The 20,947-nt window shown below is 46.1% G+C and overlaps 1 long non-coding RNA gene across 1 annotated transcript; it reads right to left on the bottom strand.

Moving 5' to 3' along the window:
- Positions 1-2,180: 2,180 nt before the first annotated feature.
- On the bottom strand, positions 2,181-17,826 carry LOC129382396 (uncharacterized). The gene is made up of 4 exons (XR_008610462.1): positions 17,559-17,826; positions 16,092-16,268; positions 8,056-8,178; positions 2,181-3,127 (listed from the first exon to the last, which is right to left on the bottom strand). It is a non-coding gene; the product is annotated as an uncharacterized lncRNA (long non-coding RNA).
- Between the last annotated feature and the right edge of the window lie 3,121 nt (positions 17,827-20,947).

Raw genomic sequence — 20,947 nt, 5'->3', positions numbered from 1 at the left:
AAAAAAAACAAAAAAAAAACAAAAAAAAACAAGAAAGAAAGAAAAGAAACGACGCGAACAGTGGCGCACTTTTCAAGAGGCAGCAACATTCCAGCGGTTCGCTGGCACCCGATGACGGGGTCGATTGCGCTGTACAACCAACGCACTATTTGTTTAAAAACGAAAGCGACGCCGGAATTCGCTTTCTGTCATTTCTTGAAACGCATTTCGCACCTCCAGCCGCTCTTCTTCCTCCTCGAGCAACGCCAGCCCAACAACCAAAGTTCCCAACGCAAGCGCTATTTTCTCAAATTAATGTATGGATGAGATCCAAACCTGCATCCCGCAGCCGCCGTTTAGACCCAATCCAATCCACCAGACGCGCTATGCAAAGCCTGTCTCGTAACGAGCGCATGATCGCTCCAAACTTCCCAACTCCCGTCAGGTTCGGCGCCTAGCAGACGACGTGCTCGGTTGCACGATGATTGACAGGAGCGTGTCATCATTTTGACGTCACCGAAAACGTGGCCATGCCCCGCGGCTGGCGACGTCGGCGCGGTGTAGGCCAATCGCGCGCGCCGGTAACCGAACGAACGCGCCGAACAACGATCTCCGATCGCACGCCAGTATGTTACTTTACAAGCTCTGTGCACATGTGTTTTCTGTGACATGACTTCGACGCAAATTCTTATTTCGCTTCGAGCTGAGCATGATTTCTGCTGTTCTGATTAATGCCCCCAAGCCCCCGTTATGTAATGACCCTGAAGGGGCCTTTAAGTGTCTGATGAATGATGCTGATGATGATGACCGCTGCTCAATGAATCTTTTTGACACCAACCTGGAGCATTGGACATGTGCCACTCGCGTTGTCCTGGTTTTCAATGAGCCTTTTTCCCTTAACCTCTTTGATGCCAACTTGGGCGACTGGATATGCAGCGCTCTTCTATGAACATCTTTGACCCCAAGTTGGGTAACCGGGTATGTGCCCCTGCGAATGTGCCGCTCTACTCGTACAATGACGACAGTATCCCTTAAATTCCCCAGTGTTGTGTGCAATCGAACCAAAGTCATAAAGGTTCCTCAAGGACAGAACACCGACGCATTAGCAGGGAATGGGGAAATGCACAGCATATATGCATTGGGTAAGTGTTCGTTTCAAAGAACACCTATCACGCCAACGCTTTAGTGAGTTGCTCTCTCTGCACTTTGCGGGTTTTTGCAGAACTATTATGTCAAACTCTTGCCTTTGCTTCGAGTTGTTGACACGTTCGGCTTCGCCCAGCCATCTACTAGCCGCCTGGTTAGCTGAGATCATAAAGCGGCAGCCCTGGAAAGGTGGTGGACCCGGGTTCGAGTCCTGGACCAGAACAAATTTTTCTTCAGCTGCGAGGCTTTTCTTTCGAGGAACCCGTATGGGTTTAATTGTTTTGTAGCAATTGCTATGATTGGGTGGACATCTCATTTTCCCTTTAATAATTACCTCTCTCTACCTTGTAGGTATACACGGAACTATTACGTCAAACTCTTGCATTTGCTTCGAGTTGTTGACAAGTTCGGCTTCGCCCTGTCATCTAATAGCCGCCTGGTTAGCTGAGAAGGTAGAGCGGCTGCCCCGGAAAGGTGGTGGTCTCGGGCTGGAGTCCAGGACCAGGACAAATTTTTCTTCAGCTGCAAGCCTTTTCTTTCGAGAAACCTGTATGGGTTTCCTTTGTCGCAACTGCTACGATTGCGCGGACGTCTCATTTTCTTTTCTCTTTATTAATTACCTCTCTTCACCTTGTGCGTTTCCCTTGAAGTATTACGCCAAACTAACCGCATTACAACAATGCCTTGATTTGGGCGAGTTGGCTCATCTTGACTGCTTTCATAAAAAAGCGCTAAAGACGAAGTCGAAGGAACACATATGTTCTGTCGTATGTGTTCCTTCGACTTCGTCTTTAGTGCTTTTATATGAAAGCTTTTAATCGCATTAACGTCAACATTCATCAAAGAGGAATTCTGCTGGCATATTTCTTTCGTTTGTCTGCCTCAATATGTACGCTGTTGCTGTTTATTGTATTTGTTACGTATTTACGTATTACGTATTTGTAAACGCCGCTTCCGTCTGTAAAGATGCGGCCTTAAGAGTAAAAACAATTGTCATTACAAAATTTTCAAAGTTCCTACAAGAGCGCGATGTGCTCGCAGTTGGATGTGTCGATCACTGCAAGACACGGGCGTCCGCAGGATAGCAGAATGTTCGAGGGTCAAAATCCTGTCAACGTTATTTTATAGACTTTCTGAGAAATTACATTTACGCATCCGAAAACATATGAAGTAATGGTGCATTTTTTAGGCAAATATGACGCAGGCCTGAAACATGAGGTCGAACGTTGCTGAGTGATATTCCAGCGAACAGGCAACAGCCCTTCCCATTTCGAGATCACCTCATACGTCGTGTCGTTTAATCATTACAGCTTCATAGACCTTTTTGCCCGCACTCTTGCCTGCAATTCATCCGCCTTATCAGACGCCGTTGAACTGTGGAACCATTTACCTGATGAGAGTGTTTGTATTCGCGATCAGAATAAGTACAGACATGCATTTTACCTCTATTTATGAATAACACACAACCGTGATCTTCGGGATTTGTTTCTCTCCATTTGTCTTTCCTCGAGTATTATATGAGCTTTCACCATATTTAACTTTTCTTTTTCTTCCGCATTACCGCTACTTGTTATATCCTTGCTTGTTAGTTCTGTTCTTTAACTGACTTTTTTTCTTTAGTTGCTCTATAAGGATGTGCTTTCTTCTTTTGTACGTACTGTGCATCCCTACCCACTTAATACACCAACATTTGAGCCTGCGAGGTAGGTAAATAATTCAATAAGAACTAAATAAATAAATAAACAACTCAATAAAGAAATATGAGGCATTAGAGACGTATTATCTAAACAATTGCCAGCTTTTTGTAACGCAGGCAGTTAGCGTACGCTTCGGGCACATTAAAGTGCTTAGTAATATAAGTTTCAAGATATTGAACTTCCACAAGTGCAGAGTAGAATCCACTGAGGTGTGCCATGCAGTCGATTTTGTCCTTTAGAGCCTCGATTCTGACCACTCCAATGCCGAACCTTAAATCGACGAAGGCCTTCTTCAGGTTACACATCTGTAAATGAAATATAAATGCAGTTCACCAAGGTATGTTGATGCCCCAAGTCACATTGAAAATGATCTTATGCGTCAAGCCAACAACATCTGATGCTCTGAAACCTCCCATTAAAAATTTGCTTTCTCTCCTGCATACTTTACTCTTTTCTTATCTAGCATTGCATGGTAATCTTTCATAGGGAAATTTCGTATAGATATGGCTCCTTAGAACTATGAACGGCCACCGAACTAATGACGATCAACCTAATCTCTGGTGCGTTCTGGTCGCCAACTTGTCTACCACTGCGTCCAAATTTGTAAAGTATACGGTAAACAGACTATTGCTTACAATTGCTTTGTGAAATAGCACTGTGAAACACATCCACCAGCAAGAGCAGCAACGGACAACAGACAACCAATAAAACTACAGAAGTGGTATTGTATTCGTTGTTCAGGGCTCGTTTCTTTGTCAGTCACATGGCGTAGGACAAGACAGGCGTACTACATTGGCCTTTTAAACGTGAATTAAAGACCACAAAGCAGAGAAGACGACAATGTCGTGTCCTACTGATAGTGAAACTAGCACCACTGTCCACACACTTCTCATTAAACTTCGTAAAGTAGAACTACAGTTTGAAGATTACCGCCTTCTCCTCGCGTGCTCTGGCCGAAGCCGGCGCCTCCTAGCTATTGGCCTAATGGGATCACAAGGGCCCTCGCACTAGATTCGTTTGTTTGCAGTCGTGCTTCAGCGCCATTTTCGCTTGAGAAGCGTCCACGGCGTAGCGAAGAGCACATGTTGGCGCCGTTGCTCTTCTGTGCTGTTTTTGTTTGCGAACGTCTTCAACTAAGTTTTGTGGCAAGTGGGACGTCGCTTCACGGCATTTCAAAGCGACTCTTTCTTTGCCTCTTCCTTCGATATACCTTCTTCTGCTGCTGCTGCTGCTGCTGCTGCTGCTGCTGCTGCTGCTGCTGCTGCTGTGGGCTTGAATTAGTAAAGGCAAGGCGCAGAAGACCAGGACTCAAGAAGAAGAACACAAACGACAGGACCGGCGCCGGTGCTGTCGTTTGTGTTCTTCTTCTTGAGTCCTGGTCTTCTACGCCTTGCCTTTACATATTCAAGCATGAACCAACTAGCCCAAACAAGAGTTTTACTTGTGCTGTGGGCTGCTGCGGCTGCTGCGGCTGCTGCTGTCGCGCGAACCTTGTCGTGGGGTGGTTCAGAACATATATATAGATGACAGGCGCGATTAAGAGAGGAAAGAGGATGGCAGAAACTCGTTTTTACCCCACCGCGTCGAATGTGCCCAATACCCTCTGGAGCTCCCTGGCCGTGCGACATTAGCCGCTTGACAGCTTTAATTATCCGTGACTTCCCTGAGAAGCATTGCAGAAACTGCGGCGCTTCCCTTTGTACTAATGTGCGATGCCAGAGGGGACGCAGATAGAACTGTAGAGAGAACAGAAGAGGGAGAGGGAGGAGAAGAGCACTTGCCATATGAGAGAGGTGGGGAAGGTGGCGTGAGAAGGCAAGGAAACCCCACTACAATACGACAGCGGCTGCGGGGAAACAGGATAAGCTTAAGTTCAGTGCGTTGCTGCGATTTCTGAGAAGTAAATACCATGCAAATATGTCAAGCGGGTAACGTAGGTAGGGCGTGCAGAAGCAGAGCCGCATTAATTAAAACGCACCGCAGAGTCCAGGAGACATTACGGAAGCGCTCGACCGTCAAATCAACACTTCTGTGCTCGCCGCGTTAGCTTTGCGGCTACGGAATTGCTAGAGGTCGTGAATTTGATCCCAATTTCGGCAGCCACATTTCGACGGGGGCGAAATAAAAAACGTACATGGCCTTAGAATTTGGGACACGTTAAAGAACATCACGGTGTCGAAATTAATCTGGAGTCCGCCACTACGGTTTGCCTCATAATCCGATTGTGGTTTTCGCAAGTACAGCCCCATAATCCAATACAAGCTTAATACTTCTGCCACAATGCGATGTGCCATGTGAGCACATGACCACGCTCAACCCTCTCAGAGGTTATAAAATATGGCGCACAACAACGCGTCAAGCAAACAGCTCTCCCTGTGTGTTCTGTGTACTACGCAGACAAACAGCAGTGATGCACGCAAGGTAACGTTTAGCATCAACTCACCACTCTCGTGTTAGACTAAACGTTGAAGAAATTAAACTTTAGCCGTCAACATCACCCCTAATTATCGTCAATAAAAGCATCCAGCATGAAAAGCTTCGCTTACATTAATTCCCACAGTGTGTGGGATCTGCATAATTTTCTAACACCATAACCTGCTGCGCGTTCGTATGCCAAAATTGTTTCAGCTAAGAAAATAAACTCTTCGCGATCCCGTCCGCTAAGCGCTACGGGTTAGGAAGAAAGACATGGATTCACCGAATTGGGAGGGAGAACTTCAGACCAACATTCTCCACACGACTATACGAGGTAGTTGCGAGTTTCTCATAGTATAGTCCTACGCGATGTGTACTTAGTTTACTTAAGCACTGCGTGGTTGTATCTGCTGCACTTAATCATATTCTACGCCAACAGGCTTGAATTCGCCGGCAAAGGAGGACCCGCGTGAAAAAGTGATTACGAAACCTTTAGGATTCAGCGCATTCCCTTTGGCAAAATTTGAGGCTCGAGCGTGAACACTCATCTTAGGAAAGCAACTCTATGCATTTCGTGCTTACTAACTCATGACTCTCATAAACACTAGCCACTATTCCTCTGCGAGGCTCCAAATAGTTCTTAGGTCAAACTTGTCCTGTTACCTAAATAACAGGGAAACCACATAAATAAAGTTATGAGTTCGCAATTTTATACGTTTGCACTTGTCTTTTATATTGGCACGACGAAGACCTAATTCTTTATTGAACTGAAATAAAACGCTTGCTACGCTGCAACTATTTATTGTCAAGTTTCACTTCAGTTGCCAGTGACGTTTCACGAGTAAAACGGGCTCAAAAATGAAATTAATTGTACCGAGGATTTTTGAAGATTGAAATGCTCAGACTCCGCAAACTTTGTCCGATGTCTCTTGCACACCTCATCGCATCAGCCGATGAAGACTCTTCAAGAACCGCAGACGCTCCGGAGGTATCGAGTATGACGCCAGTTTGGAAACGTTGCGTGACGACGTCTTTGTTTGCTTCTGTGATTGGCTAGCGGAGTACCACAACACCGTGCGGTCCGTATACCTTTTCTTTAGAGCGAATAGGTTTGTTTGCCTCTTTTTTTCGTGTTCGTCATTGGCGATTACCCGGTAGATTTGCGATACAAACGAAAAGTGTACGTGCTCTCCCGAAACCGCTTTCGTCGCCGAACGACAGCATCAGTCTGAGACGTGCGTGTTCGCTTTAATGTTTGTGTAGGTTGAGATGAGGCGGTGGAGCACTGACAAAAAAAATGTGCTGTCGCCCGCTGCTTCACTGGCTGGTTTATTCGTGTTTGTTTGTTCGTTTAGTCGTTAACTTACTCGTTCGTTCAACTATTAGCTCATTCGACAACTACGTCTTTTAGACACCGATAATGAGACAACAAATGGTGCATAAATATTACGCACTGGGCATCATTTCACTTACCGTAATTTGGGCTGGGTAATAGTGCGGCAAAGCTTTGCGCGGTCCATCACTTCACTTAAGTCATATCTCTCAAATGTTATTTCGGAGCGAGCGCAACCGTCCTCAATGCGACAGCCTTAGCGCAACTTATTTCACTACAACTGCGTCACTTCGTAAACGGACGAGCTAACGCACAATGAAATGTTATCTGTGAGAAGTCACTAACCTGCAAAAATAATGCAGTTGTTTGAGCCTGAATGAAGGCCTGTTACCGCATTACCGCTTCGCGAACGAATACTAAAACACTGGCTTTATTTTCTATATACCCAGAATCCCGACTCGATGGTATGCCGCGCCTATTCTGTTGACTTTGAGGCACAAGAAACATAATAGCACAAACGCCCACCTCGGAACCTATGCTCGTGCTTAGAATCAATCAATCAATCAATCAATCAATCAATCAATCAATCAATCAATCAATCAATCAATCAATCAATCAATCAATCAATCAATCAAGTTTTATTTTCGCAATCAAACGTACGTTGGCGGCACTGTAGCTTGTAATACTCTTTCGAACCTTCAGAGCAGCGATCGTTCGTGCCTTCTGTCGGCCTTTGTACGTCATAGCTGATACAGGCCGCGATTTCACATGGTAAGGCCGGCGCTGATTATTTAGGCTACCGATGGCTTGCTGGAGGTTAGGATCGATGCTGACATTCGGTCGTAAATGTGTTATTTACGACCATTCGCAGAAAGACCTTTCGACATGCACTTGACAAATGTTCCGTACCTAATTGTAGCGCACGCAATACACTGGGAGTCGTCATGGCACATCGTTAGCGCTCGTTCAGACACTTAAAAAAAATAGTCATCAAAACAAGAAAAGAATTCCACCGCTACTGAATCTGTATAATCGTCCATATAGAAATCCTATGCTGTACACGAAGTTACTCGTAGCTAGACGTCAACGCGACCGCCTAAAGCGCACCGGCCTGCTATGCGTGCCTTCACTTTGCGAAAGGTCGTCTGCTACGCTCGAGCGGTGTAGGCGGCGCCACGGTCGAGGAGTGAGCGTGAAAGAGAAGCGGCGAGGAGTTAAGGTGGAGTAGGAGATTGTCGCTACTTTACGATGTTTAGGGGTTTTAGGTGATTCACTTCCCCACCTGCAGGTGCCTTCCCCCTCAGGGGCTCGCTTCCCTCGGGGCTTCAAACACAATCTCGCTAATTTACGCTCACGCCATCTCCGCGTACGCGTAAATATCTGACATATTCATTCCACTAAATATGCTTCGAACGATGACTAAGTGGAATGTAAGTGAACTAGGTTCCGATGGCATTCATGCCTATTGTAGCAGTATTTCCTTACCTTTCGCTGAATTGAATCAGTGCCGTCATAGAGGAACAAGTGATGGCCTTTGTGCCATTTAGCAGAGTATGTATCGAAGCGAGGATCGAGTGTTTCATTTCTGAAATTCTTCACTCCACAAATCTGCACACGAGAAAAAGAAAGCTGACTTCTATAAACAGTAAATGTTTTCAAGCATATTGTGCTGAGCAATTGTTTGATCTTTGTTATGTTTAGGTGCAAACATTTTCCATAATCTGCAGATGTCTACCATGCAAGAGAAAGTAAAAAAAAACAATGGGAGCAAGTGGCGATAGGTGATAGTATAAAGAAGGCACGTCGTGTATCTACTTACAAAGCTGCTTAACCCAGATCATTTTATTATTCTAAAATAATAGCAAGCAATATGCAAAGGGTCTCCTTGCCATATGAATCAATGTCATCATCTACTAAATCAATCCTTTAGGGAGATATAATACGCAGAAAGATAGAGTTTGGAGAACTTCACCGTATTCGCAGTTATAGGCATCTACTGCGAGGGGGGGGGGGGGGGGCTAGATTTTCACCGGGCGATGCCAGAGCACCCCCCTCCCACGTGATACACATTTATTGCCACAGCTTTGTCACCCACATCATTTGAGGTTTCTTTTGACTTTTCTGACATTGTCACTTGAAATCGTATTGGGGCTAATAGCTTACTGCATCATTGTTGGCACGGACGCGCACAGCTTTTAATTCATACTTTCGCTTTATTTCTGCGAATCCTGACAGTAGGAAACCCGCATTAGAAGCACTAGCGGTGGCTGTCTCATCCATATTTTCTCACTTCAACATTGTTTTACACTTTGAATGTAAGCACCATGCACATAAAAATATATTTAAATATACACACAGGACAAAATTTATTATATCTTTGAAAGACATGGAGGTACCCAATTAAAAATTATTTCTAAAAGTATGGATAGCCTATGTCTCTAGAATGAATACGTTGCTGCATGTTCACCACCCTTCAAATCGCTTTGCATGCTTTTTTGCCCATGAAAAAAAAAAAACTTGCAGACTTCAATCGCGCTTTCGGCAGAGTTCGGCAGAGTTTATCTACGGCGTATGAAATGCACGTGAATGACATATGTCTCAGTATTGCTACTATTTGCAGCAAGTTATGCTAACGATTCGTGAAAAAAAAAACATTTCTAGATATTTACAACATTTATCAGGAATCGAAACATCGTCACTTGCATCCAAAGGTCACAAATATACACAAGGTGTCCCAATTAACAATCATGCATCAAGATTTAAAAAAAAGAAAAAAAAAACAGTGAGTTACTTGTAGAAAACCCAGTGCATATTGTTTGCAATAGAGTGGAGTAGCTGCCAGTAACTTTTTGTTACTCAGATTCAATAAGGTAATTGTAATTAATTATGAAACTCGAGCCGTACTATACTAATTATCAAATTGACAACGAGACGTTTGAAGGCACAGCCAAGGGACATCTAATTGAGGTATTTTCAGCGAAAGACTTATTGCGTAGTAATTATTTTCCGACTGATAAATAATATTATCGAAATAAGGAAAGTACCATGTGACTGCGCTCCCACCCGGATCACAAAGCAGCGCCGTCGAACAGGCTCCCTCTGAGTTATCCAGAACGAAATAAAGGAAACAAAGAAACACATCGTGATTGAGCTAGTGCCTTTTCTGCCGCGCCCCAGCCGAACTAACAGGTCGCGTTTGGTGTTAGTTGGAAACAAGCTGTGATGGCTGTTGTCCTAGCGCAGACAAAGTGCTCGGATTTTTCTTTTGTTTTTTTGCCGCAACACCTATCACCACAAAGGCGAATTCACGTCAGTGCAAAGGTTTATAGGAGCGTTTTGTTGCGTTCCAGTCGCCATGTCTCTCTCTAATGAGCAGAAGGTAAACAAGATCCTTGCCTTGGGATCTGCAAATGGCAACAAGAGGAAGGCCGAAAATATATATATCAGTCATGGAAGTGTGGCGGTAGACCAAAGGCATCGACTATCATAAGAAATTATGAAAACCTGTGACAAACCGGCAGCTTCCAGAAAGAGCGGCGTAGGGCTCCGCCTTGGAGTCGCATATACCTTACGCACGGATGTTCTAGCATTAATGGCCTCAAACCCGCGTTCTAACATGCCTTTCGTGGCACCGAGGTACCAATTTCCAAGTCATCAGTTTGGAGAATTCTAACTGACAGCCTTTCATCCGTACCACCTTAACTAGCACCAATGCTTGGAAGATAACGACCTGTAAAATCGTCTAGATTTCTCGAACTGGGTCCTCACAAATGCCGATGAGTCATCGGAATCTTTGAGCAACGTCATCTGCACAGTGAAGCGAATTTTGCAGAACCGGCAGGTAAATTCACATAATGCACACTATGGAAGTGACTCCAATCCACACAGGTAAAGCGCACTCGGCACCAGTACCAGTGGTAGTTCAATGTGTGGTCATGAATTTACGCCGGTGCTATAGTTGTTCATATTTTCTTCAATCACACACTGACTCGAGAGCGTTACGTGGACGAACTCCTTGAAGGAGTGGTAGATGAGGTTCTGAGCGAAGTCCCGCTGTCACGTCATCCGCTTCTGTGGTATCAGCAAGATGGGGCGCCAGCATACAACAGCAGCCGAGTACGAACCTAGCTGGATGCGACTTGTCAAGCAAAATATTGGAACGGACGGGCCTGTATATTGGCCGGCTACGTCACCTGACCTCCCTCTGCTCGATTTTTTTCTTTGGGTTTATGTGAAAGATAGTGCGTACATGAACGAGACGGACGTCAGGTTGGTTCAATGCAAGGATAACGGATGTCTGCCGTAGAATTAAGACGTAGGTCATCAAGAAAGCCACCGGAGATGTAATAAAACGGACACAGTACTGCGTATTTCCGAAAAGGAGACGTATTCGAACACTTCCTCTATGCAGCAACTGGTGTTCAACGGAGCTTACGAATTCGTACTTAATGAGGGCACATTGACATCTGATTTGTTTGTTCCTTTTTCTGTGCAAACATCCTGATTACGAAATCGGCTCATTTAGAAGTGGTATACTTTCTTGAACTCATCGGTTTTGTCTTTCTCTACAAGTTCGTCGCTTCGCGTTCTGTTTATTTCAATTTTATTTCTTGACACGAATGTCTTTTTGCAGCACACATACACTTTCACGAAAAATAAAACCATCACTTTAATTTTGGCGTGCAGTTTTTCATACATCGTGAGGTTTCTTTGTCAGCCGTAAAAAATTGTGCGCAATTAGTACGTCGCTGAAAACACCGCAGTTAGATGCCATTTTGGATGCCTACAAATGCCTGAGTGACAATGAAAATTAGGACAGTAAATCTCGTGTTACATAATTATTTGCAATTACCGAAATAAACTCAATGACGAATAAATTACTGGCGGCTACTCTACTCTACTGGAAACAATATGCAATATGAGGCCAAGCTGAATTCACTCCAAATCGGAATGAACAGCAATCATGCGCAGCAGCGCTAATACTCGCAGTCACAGAAAAAGAAGAAAATGTTAACGAAAGAGAGCATGCACTTTCGACGGTAAGGCGAAGCAGTATTAGTGATAGACAAGGTTGCGACAATTACACTAAGGAGCATTGTACCACCGAGAGGACTCAGGCTGTGAAATTGGACTGTCTCCTCCTATGAGATCTTCTATATGATATTGTCACGAAGATTATTATGGTGAGTTCACCGAAACAGAACAGCCACTTTTTAATGATGGCCGACACCCAAAATACCCCGGGGCACAACTGCGCCCTTCGTCGTCTTCTCTCTGCCGATCGGTGCCTGTATATAGTGGGCAGCTGACTTCTGGCGATCCGGACTTGTAGTGGGCAGCTAACTTCGCGCCATAAATTCCCAAGTGAAAAGCGACCGTCCAGGTCACTGGTCGGAGGCCGACAGAGGGCGCGGCAGAAAGACTGAGACGCATACGTCCTCGCGGGCGTAGTACTGTTTATTCCGTACTACGTGGACAATATCGGCTCGTGGCCATCGTCGGCTCGAGCTCATAGTCGTACTCTGAGGGACTACCTCGTAGTTCACCTCTCTGAGTAGTTTGACGATTTTGTACGGGCCAAAGTATCAACGTAGTAATTTTTCCGACTGCCCCTCATGACGGATCGGTGTCCAGACCCAAACGTAGTCGCCGGGTTCCAACTGGATGGTCCTTCGGCCACTGTTGTAATGGCGGGCGTCAGTACTCTGCTGGAGGCAGATGCGGTTGCGAGCAAGCAGTTGAGCTTCTCCGGCCTTCTGGACGATGTCGTCAGCATTGTTGCTTCTTTTTTCGTTGTCGACCGAGAGAATGGCGTCTAAATTTGTTGTTACGCAGCGCCTATAAACGAGATCAAATGGTGTGAATCGGGTGGTTTGCTTAACAGCCGGATTGTATGCGAATGTCGCGTACGGTAAAATTTGGTCTCATAACTTGTGCTCTACGTCAACGTACATCGAGATCATGTCGGCGATAGTTCTATTGAGGCGCTCCGTAAGTCCATTAGTTTCTGGGTGATAGGCCGTTGCTTTCCGATGATTGGCGTGGGTCAATGTGACGATCTCCTGTATTAGGTCAGCTGTAAATTCAGTCCCTCGACCGGTTATTAAGAGGGAAGGGGCCCTGTGATGTAATACGATGTCATGAACAAAGAACACGGCGACTTCTGTTGTTGTTCCGCGGGGTATAGCTTTTGTTTCTGCGTACCGCGTTAGGTAGTCCGTTGCAACGACCATCCATTTGTTGCCTGCGGACGACGCAAGGAACGGACCAAGATCCAATACCTGTTGAAACGGTGCTGGAGGAGGATCCAGGGGTTGCAGACCAGCGCGTTTCAAAGGTGGAGCCTTGCGCCGCTGACAATCTCGGCAGCTCCTCTCGAAGCGCTGAACGGACGAGAACAGCCGCGGCCAGTAATACTTCTGGCGCATGTGCGCTTACGTCCTGGCGAAGCCTAAGTGTCCGGCACATGGGTCGTCATGACACGCTTGCAGCACTTCGCGCAGTGATACTGCAACGACGAGAAGAAACGTTTCTTGGCTATTTTCGAAGTTATTTTTGTGGAGAACGTTTTCGCGGAGGCAGTAGGAGATCAGCCCTTGTGACATCGGTCATGGGAGAACACCGTCGGATCCCTGCAGGTATAGGATGAGGGGAAGCAATGTACTGTCTGCACGTTGGAGGTCAGCGATCTCGATAGTGTCTACTACACCAAGAAACGGGATGTCTTGCTCTAAATCATTTGGCTTGTAAGGTATAGGTGCATGTGAGAGGCAGTCGGCGTCCTTGTGCTTCTGTCCGAATCGAGAAACCATTGTGACGTCAAACTCCTCAAGGCGGAGGCTCCAACGAGCTAGGCGGCCTCAAGGGTCCTTAAGACTCGCAAAACCAGCACAGTGAGTGGTGGTTTACTACTCGAAAAGGGCGCCCGTACAGGTAGGGTCGGAACTTCCCGATGGCCCAAGCGATGGCCGAAAAACTCCTCAGTCGGGAATTGACCTCCGCCTTTGTCAGACTATGGCTCTGAACGAGACCTCGGCGACATCGAAAAGTTACACAGGGCCACCCTCCGTACGATCACTGGGCTACCGAAGCACACGAGGGACGAGGACCTGCTCAAGCTCGTAGCGGTTCCACCCATACGGGACATAATCAGTGAAGCACGAATTCCAATGCGATCCCGGTTGGAAAATACGACCCGAGGAAAACAGATCATGGCAGGGGATAAACAAGTCTATGCGAAGCCAGAGCCCGCGGAAGCGACCATAACGCCACCATGGGAAGCACCACTGGGCATACGGAGGCAACAACGCCCTATCGCCAGACGAAACGCGGAAGCTAGAAAAATATTTGAAAAGAGATTGGAATTACGAACGCCGCAGCACAGCATTGACATCTACGCGGACGCTGCAATCACAAACGACATAGCAAGCATGGCCTGGGTTAGCACATCTGCACCGTAACACAATGGCTATCACACATGTCAGCTTCCTGGGGGTGCAACCTAGCACGCTGAGCTCTTAGCTATATGGGGAGCGGTCAACAATATTCCCATTGACATGAGAGACATTGTAAGCAGAGCGTGCGAAATTATCGGATCCTTACTGATTCGTACGAAGCAGTGACCGAATTAACGGGGCCTACGACAGATGATGCGGTGGCCAACGACACTAGAAAAAAGCTAAAGAGAATACAGGACAATGGGACAATTGTTGAAATCCTATGGACACCGGGGCACTCCGGCACGGATGGGGGAAACGCAGCCGCTCACGCAGCGGGTGGGCTTGATTACGCGGGTAATCAAGCGGGTGGGCTTGATTACGCGTACAGCTCCCCACACCCCATTTCCTCGCCAAACACCGCGGACCAAAATCCATACCTAAATATATTGGCCGAAGGCTCTCCTAGCAGAGCACTGGTGCATTACATTCGTACTAAAATAAAAGCAGACAGTAAGCGGAGATTATTAGAAGCTACACCAGTACATGTGTTTGACGACAAGAGCGGGCTTACTCGCACGGAAGAGTTTTTTTTTAATAAGGTTATGGCCAACGCTGCATACGCATCACACATACTTGAGAAATGGCACCAACCCAGACAATCTACGATTGCGAAGACTTAATCCCGATGCACACATTGTCAGGAGCCATGCAGAGCAGACATGCAACACCTCATTTGGAGCCGTGCAGCTTTTTCACAAGGGAGATCCAACATTCAGCATTTACTACACGGAGACATTAGAACACTAGGAATTGGAATACAAACTAACCCTGAAACACAGAAAGCTATGGCGACATATGGCAGACTAAGTGGCCTGTTTCAAGTAGTGTAGAAGGGTTCGATCAGCCCATGTGACAGCGGCGGAACTGAACATGCACCTGAGCCTGCATAAAGCGGAAGATCCAAGACAGATGAAGATGTGCTTCAGCCAACAGTCTGGGAACCCACATTTCCTTCCCTCCTAATCCCCATCAGCGGCCTAGAGCCGTCCTCTTCCTGAGGAAAGGCTTTATTCATTTATTCATTGGGAGAACTTTTGCCCACAGAAGGAAGGTACACTATAAGCGTAACGATAACGGCACACACAGTCGGCAATCGTTGAAATCTGATCTGTTGGTCAAGCGAGTCGGCTTTTACACATGACTTGTCGAAAGTTCCAGGGTAGTCACTGGTGCCCACGTGTCTTCTGATACTGCGTAATTCGTGTCGCGCATGCAGTCTGATTAAACAACGTTCCGCGAGACCATGTAAACAGATAGAATCAAAGGTAACAATCGAGTACGTTCCAATCATGCGTGCGCCTCTTGCGCTGAGCGATAAGTTTAAGTTGTTAGCGGATAAAATGCAGTCCCCCGGTAAAGGACAAATAAGTACACCTGTCGATCATATCTATGTATTAGTGCAAGCCCCGCGCGAAGGTAAACTAATTTGCAATTATGTCGTAAGTGGCGCGACACATCCATCGAGTAGTGGCTTCCTTCCTCTATACAACAATACCAAGGCAAAGCGCATCTATTTTTGGGTAGGAAAACTCACATATTTAACTAACAATTTAGCCAGCGGGAATCTACGGTGCAAGTCTTGTAATCGTTCCCGCCCCCCTTTCGTATTTTTCCCGCCATGGTAAAAGGTGGAGGGCGCGAATCAGTGTCTATCTTTAATTAAAGTCTATGGTTTTTCGCGCTAAAACCACGATCTGATTATGTAGCACGCCGCAGTGCGGGACTCTGGATTAATTTGATTAAAAACGCCCAGTCAATTTGTCTCTGCTGCTTCTACTAACGGCATTTTCCATCGAGGTTCAGGGTATAGGTTAGGTTGGTTCAAGAGTTCAAATAATATTTAATATTAGTTCAAGGTTCAACTAATATTGGTTCAAGGCTTGAGTTTGGTTTAGGTTGAAGTAACTAATGAGAAAAAGGGCGAGATAGGAAGCAAGAATTATTCATGATGCTTTAGAGTTAACGTGGAGAGAACATTGGGTGGATTTTGAGCCCATGGCGTTTGAAGGAAAGGCAACCTACCTCACGAGGAATCATAGATAAGTAGTCTTTATATCTCACTTTCTTGCACTTCTCGAATACCTGGTACTTCGTGTCGTTATACATGACGTAAATTCTTCCCGCAAAATTGATTAACACTGATAGTTTCATGGTTGGGATTCCGTCAGAAGCACATTTAAGAATTTCTCCCGCCTCTGGCTGAAACAAAATAAGAAAGACACATGAATCATTGTTCAAGTAAGTACAGATACTGCAATTATTGTTGCCACAAGTAATACAACGCACCACTACACTGTTATTGGATGGCTCCAGAATAAGTGCGTGCTCTTCAGAATTCTTAGCTTGCGCGCAATGCTGCGCTGTGCGACACCTTCTTCAGAAGTCAGTCTGAGAAGATTTTATTATTCCATTCTCTTCCTGCGTTTTGCCGTGGCACAGATTGGTGCCCGCCAAAAAAATACGCAACAACGATAAATCAACGCTACACCCTTCGTTTGCACAGTACTGGTCCAGTATAAGGTACATGTGAAGCACAGCAACCGCGCGAGCGCTTCCGAAACTTCGTGCGTACACATGCCACACGCGCGAGCTCGGCGTGTGCCGAGTTCGAGGCCGCGCAGGACGGGGACCGGCACTAGTCAGAAACAGCAAAATATAGGGACTACCTGCAGTAACAGGATATTTTACACCAAGGGGATTCAACACTCACGAGCGCAGTATCCGTTAATGAATTGTACATAGTATATGCGGTACCCGATCACGAACAAGAGAAACTATAACAAGGACAAAGCTTCAGAAGCAGCGAAAGATATTGTTAGCATTCCGAGGCGCCGAAGTAAATTGAATTCGGCCGTCTCATATTGGACTCAAAGTTCCTTTTAAGGCCATGAAATACCAGTCACGTGAGATAAAAGGGGCCAAATACAATGGAAGCTCTGTCGCAAGCGATAACAGCACGGTGTGGTTCACACAATATTCTACGAGTGCGCTGTAGGCCAGGGCACGGAAATGCGACGGCACTTCACCTCATGTCTTGCGCAACCGTACTCGCGATGAACATTAACAAATATTCCGTTTGTCAGTTCTCTTATCTGCAACATTCTTGCTAAACGGAAGAGTGAAATACCACAGTGACTGGTGTCTAGATGATATCGGCAATTTGCTCAGAATTTGCATTCCCGCCTTTCTTCGCATCCTGCAAAACTTGATAATCGTTTCACCCATTAAGGCCGATCCTGATGCTAGGCATCCAAAAGCAACATCTAGTCTCTAACTTTCATCCTAATGCTGCTCTTAACGCCTTAATTGCAACGTCACTGGAAAGGCCCTCGCATAGCCATAGCGACATGGTAATGAGTTTGAAGAACAAATTAGTGCCCTCAACTCTGCGCTCTCAAATGAAAAATTCAGCTGCTCTCCAAATTAAAATCACACAAACAAATCGCTTGACATGCAGTGACAAGTAAGAGAACAAAGCACAATACTTACTTGACAAAGCACAGCGTGACCGAAAACAGTGTGTAACGCACTACAGCTCACATGAGTACAATTGTTGAACCATGCACAGACCACTTACACGCGGCAGCCTTGGCCACCAGCTCAGCTGCTCACCAAATTAATATCGTAGAACCAAATCGCTGCACATGCAGTGCGAAGTAAAAGAACAAAGCACAATACTTGATTCACAACGGACTGCGCAACTGAAAACAGTGAGAAACACATGACTGCCCAAACGAGCACAATTACGAAACTGTACACAGACCGCTTTCCCACTGCAGCCTTCGCCACACGCTTGGTCATGTGACCGATGTGACGATGGTATCGTACCGCCACCTTGCGTCAGGTTGGATTGTGTTGACGGACTGTTGAAGCCCCGCGGTGTGAGCGCTTGGTCTGCGCGTCGGCGCGTCGCGCGCGTTGTGCGTTTCTGTGTATCGACTGCGAATCATGCCGCGCAGAGCCAGACGCCGTCCTCTTTTCCGTTGTTTTTTCGCGCGCTGGCTCGCTTGCTCGATATGCCGCTCCGACTCAAACCAGAGCAGTGAGCTGGCCGTTCCCGTTGTGCATTTCGCAGGCCATTCATTTCGGACGCCGTCAGTGCCGCATCATTGCGGTTAGACGATCGGCGCGTCTGACCATCCCTGAATCCACCAAGCTATGCGCCCAACCGTACCGAGACCATACTGTTGAGTCCCATGAATATTAAAGCGAATAGCTTACTGTATCCGGCTGTTTTTATGCCTGTTAAGAGGTCAGTGGTTGGTAGTAAGTACTGTTGATGTGCAAGGAACACAATCGGTCGTTCTTTTGCTCTCTCGCCCGCTCTCTCTCGTTCTTTCGCTCACTCGCTCGTTTGGGCTATTCGCCTGTACTGACATTCATCGACGGTGGTTTCTGCCCTGTCTTTGTATACATTGCGCTCACAGTAGAATTCACCGCAACACTTTCTGCAGAGCACAGCTAATACAGTAACGGATGTACCGAAGCATTCTTTCGGTGCCATCGAAAGTGATGTTCGCTCTTTAACTCGATCCCTTTACTCATGCGTAATATACATTAAGCCTTATACACCGCATGAGAATGCTTACAAAATGGAACAGGGGAACAACTAACATGCCATCGGTAAAATAGGTCTCCATTGTGTAATAAACTGAAAAAAAAAACGTGTAAAAAGTAAACAAATTAATTAGGTCGGGCACTGCGCTCAGTGTGTAGCAGCTCTTTGAATTTTGCTCCGTACCCTTCAGTGCCTACGTGCGATCGCAAGTTGTTCCATTCTATGATAGTGCGTGGTATGAATACATTTGCAACACCATGAGAGTGACATATCGATCGTTTCACGTTTGCACAAGTGGTCATGAGAAAAAAAAAATTACTGCAGGGCACTGAAAGAAATCGTCAGAAAGAATTAAATGATGATAAAGTTTATGAGAAAGCGGAAGCTATTGAAGTAGAGGATGCGCTGTGAAAATCAGCACTAACACCCGAATGGTCTACTGACCGGCAGCGCTCCTCCGAAGTCAATGTGGAGCCATTGTCCGCGTCACAAAGAGCGGCTTCAATGTTACTGCATTCGCGCACCATTCCTTCGTGGCCTGTTGCGGTGACAACTTCGTTTGCAATCGTTCGTCTCTTCTGACGTGAGGTCAACACCCCAAAAGGCTTCTTTTTCCTAGCCGAACTCATGCTCATGCAGGGCGAATACAGCAGCAATTGGCATGAGTGCCGCTTCATAAATGGAGAATTCTCCCGCCAAGAATGGCGCCATCGAAAACCCAGCACGCTAACTGAACAGATACGGCCAGACTTATGAAAACGTTTTCGAAACGTATTAACCCCTAGTTTTTAAGCTATCCTGCTTGTGACTTTTTAATGCGTCGAGTTTGGTCAAAAATCTGTTTGAGACGTTAAATGCAATAATACGACGTTTTGAAGACCTTGTGTGCTACCTGGAAAGGGCATGCCAATAAATCATCATCATCATCATAACGGTGCACTAGCGCTATTTAAACCACTGTCATGGGTAATTCTTCATGCTTTCAGATTTCTTTACATTTAGTTGTACGCAAGCGTCCGAGGTAAGGATATAGGAGCTGTGCTTCAAATGCCGCAGTAAGGTGCTATGAACTTCATATGCGAGTGGCGCAGTCTGCGGTAGCCAGAGCGTGAGTTAAGTTTACAAGTTTCTGCACACACCTTTAGTAAGAAAATGTGCATGTGGTTAAGTACTGCGTCCTTGGTTTGGATAGGCCGCAGTTGCTCGGAAGATGTTTCGAATGTAGGAGTAAAGGAAAAAAAATATGTAATTTTTTTTTCCTTAGCCCTGGACATCGTGTACGCCAGTGATACCATACTCTCTCTATACGCTCAAGGAACACGAGGGAAACATTTAAGCTAAATATTTGGAACATTATTACAGCTAAGATATGCAGCAGCCAGCGTTCAGACGCATCAGCTTATCAGGAAGATGACGATGATGGGTGTGAGCTCCTGCAGAGGCTAGCGCAGATAGTCAGGTACGACGACGACGATTGTGTCATTTGGCAAGCTACGTTCATTGAATTTGGTAATAACTTAAAGTTACACTGTACAGTTGTGCCATTGTCAGATACAAGAAGTGCCGGGCGAGGCGGAACTAGACCTTCTCCTGGGATTTTGCAAGCACTTCATAAAGGCCGGCACCCGCTTGCCAAAACTTGCATTTACAGCGTGCGAATCAAACTTGGTATGAGGAGAAGCACGAAAATCTTGATCACCTGCTTCAGCAAGCAGTGCAAGAAGCGGACAGTTTGTAAGGTAACACCTGGGAAGCCAAAGAGACTAGCTATTCGTTTAAGGAGAGCTGGGGAAAGCAACCACAGCAAAATCACAGCAAAAATATATTGACCGTATCCCATGATTGTCGCAAAAAGCGAACACACGATTCATTGTGGCTGAGAAAAGACTGCAGCTAATGGGCAGACAGCAATGCGCTAGGAGGTTCATGAACTAGCTCACCTATAGTCAAGAAAGCTGGCCATTATGAGTTTCCAGCTTGTTTTGCGGGAGGATGTATTGTATCATAAACAACAATGAGGGAGACATGGGGTTAGGAAATTACCGAATGGCTGAATCGGAGGGGTAACTACATCATTGTCGGCATGAACCTGGAAGAGGCGTTCCAGAGAGTTGGCAGCCATCGCCTAGAAGAGAGAAGGGTATCCAGAACGAGGAACACAGTGGGCCTCTTCGCTTTTAGGAGTTCTGGCAGCCCGCTGGCAGCCTGCTAGTTCCAGTCCTGATAGGAAGTCACGTGGGCTGAGATCCCAAGGCAACGGGAAGCTGACCGAAGTTTGCAAAATCAAACGGCGGGACAGCAGGCCGCGGGATAAATGTAA

The sequence above is a fragment of the Dermacentor andersoni genome, chromosome 6, assembly GCF_023375885.2.
Source record: "Dermacentor andersoni chromosome 6, qqDerAnde1_hic_scaffold, whole genome shotgun sequence".
NCBI classification, from domain to species: Eukaryota; Metazoa; Arthropoda; class Arachnida; order Ixodida; family Ixodidae; genus Dermacentor; species Dermacentor andersoni.
The sequence above is the reverse complement of the archived record's forward strand: the minus strand, read 5'-3'. Positions and strand labels throughout refer to the sequence as shown.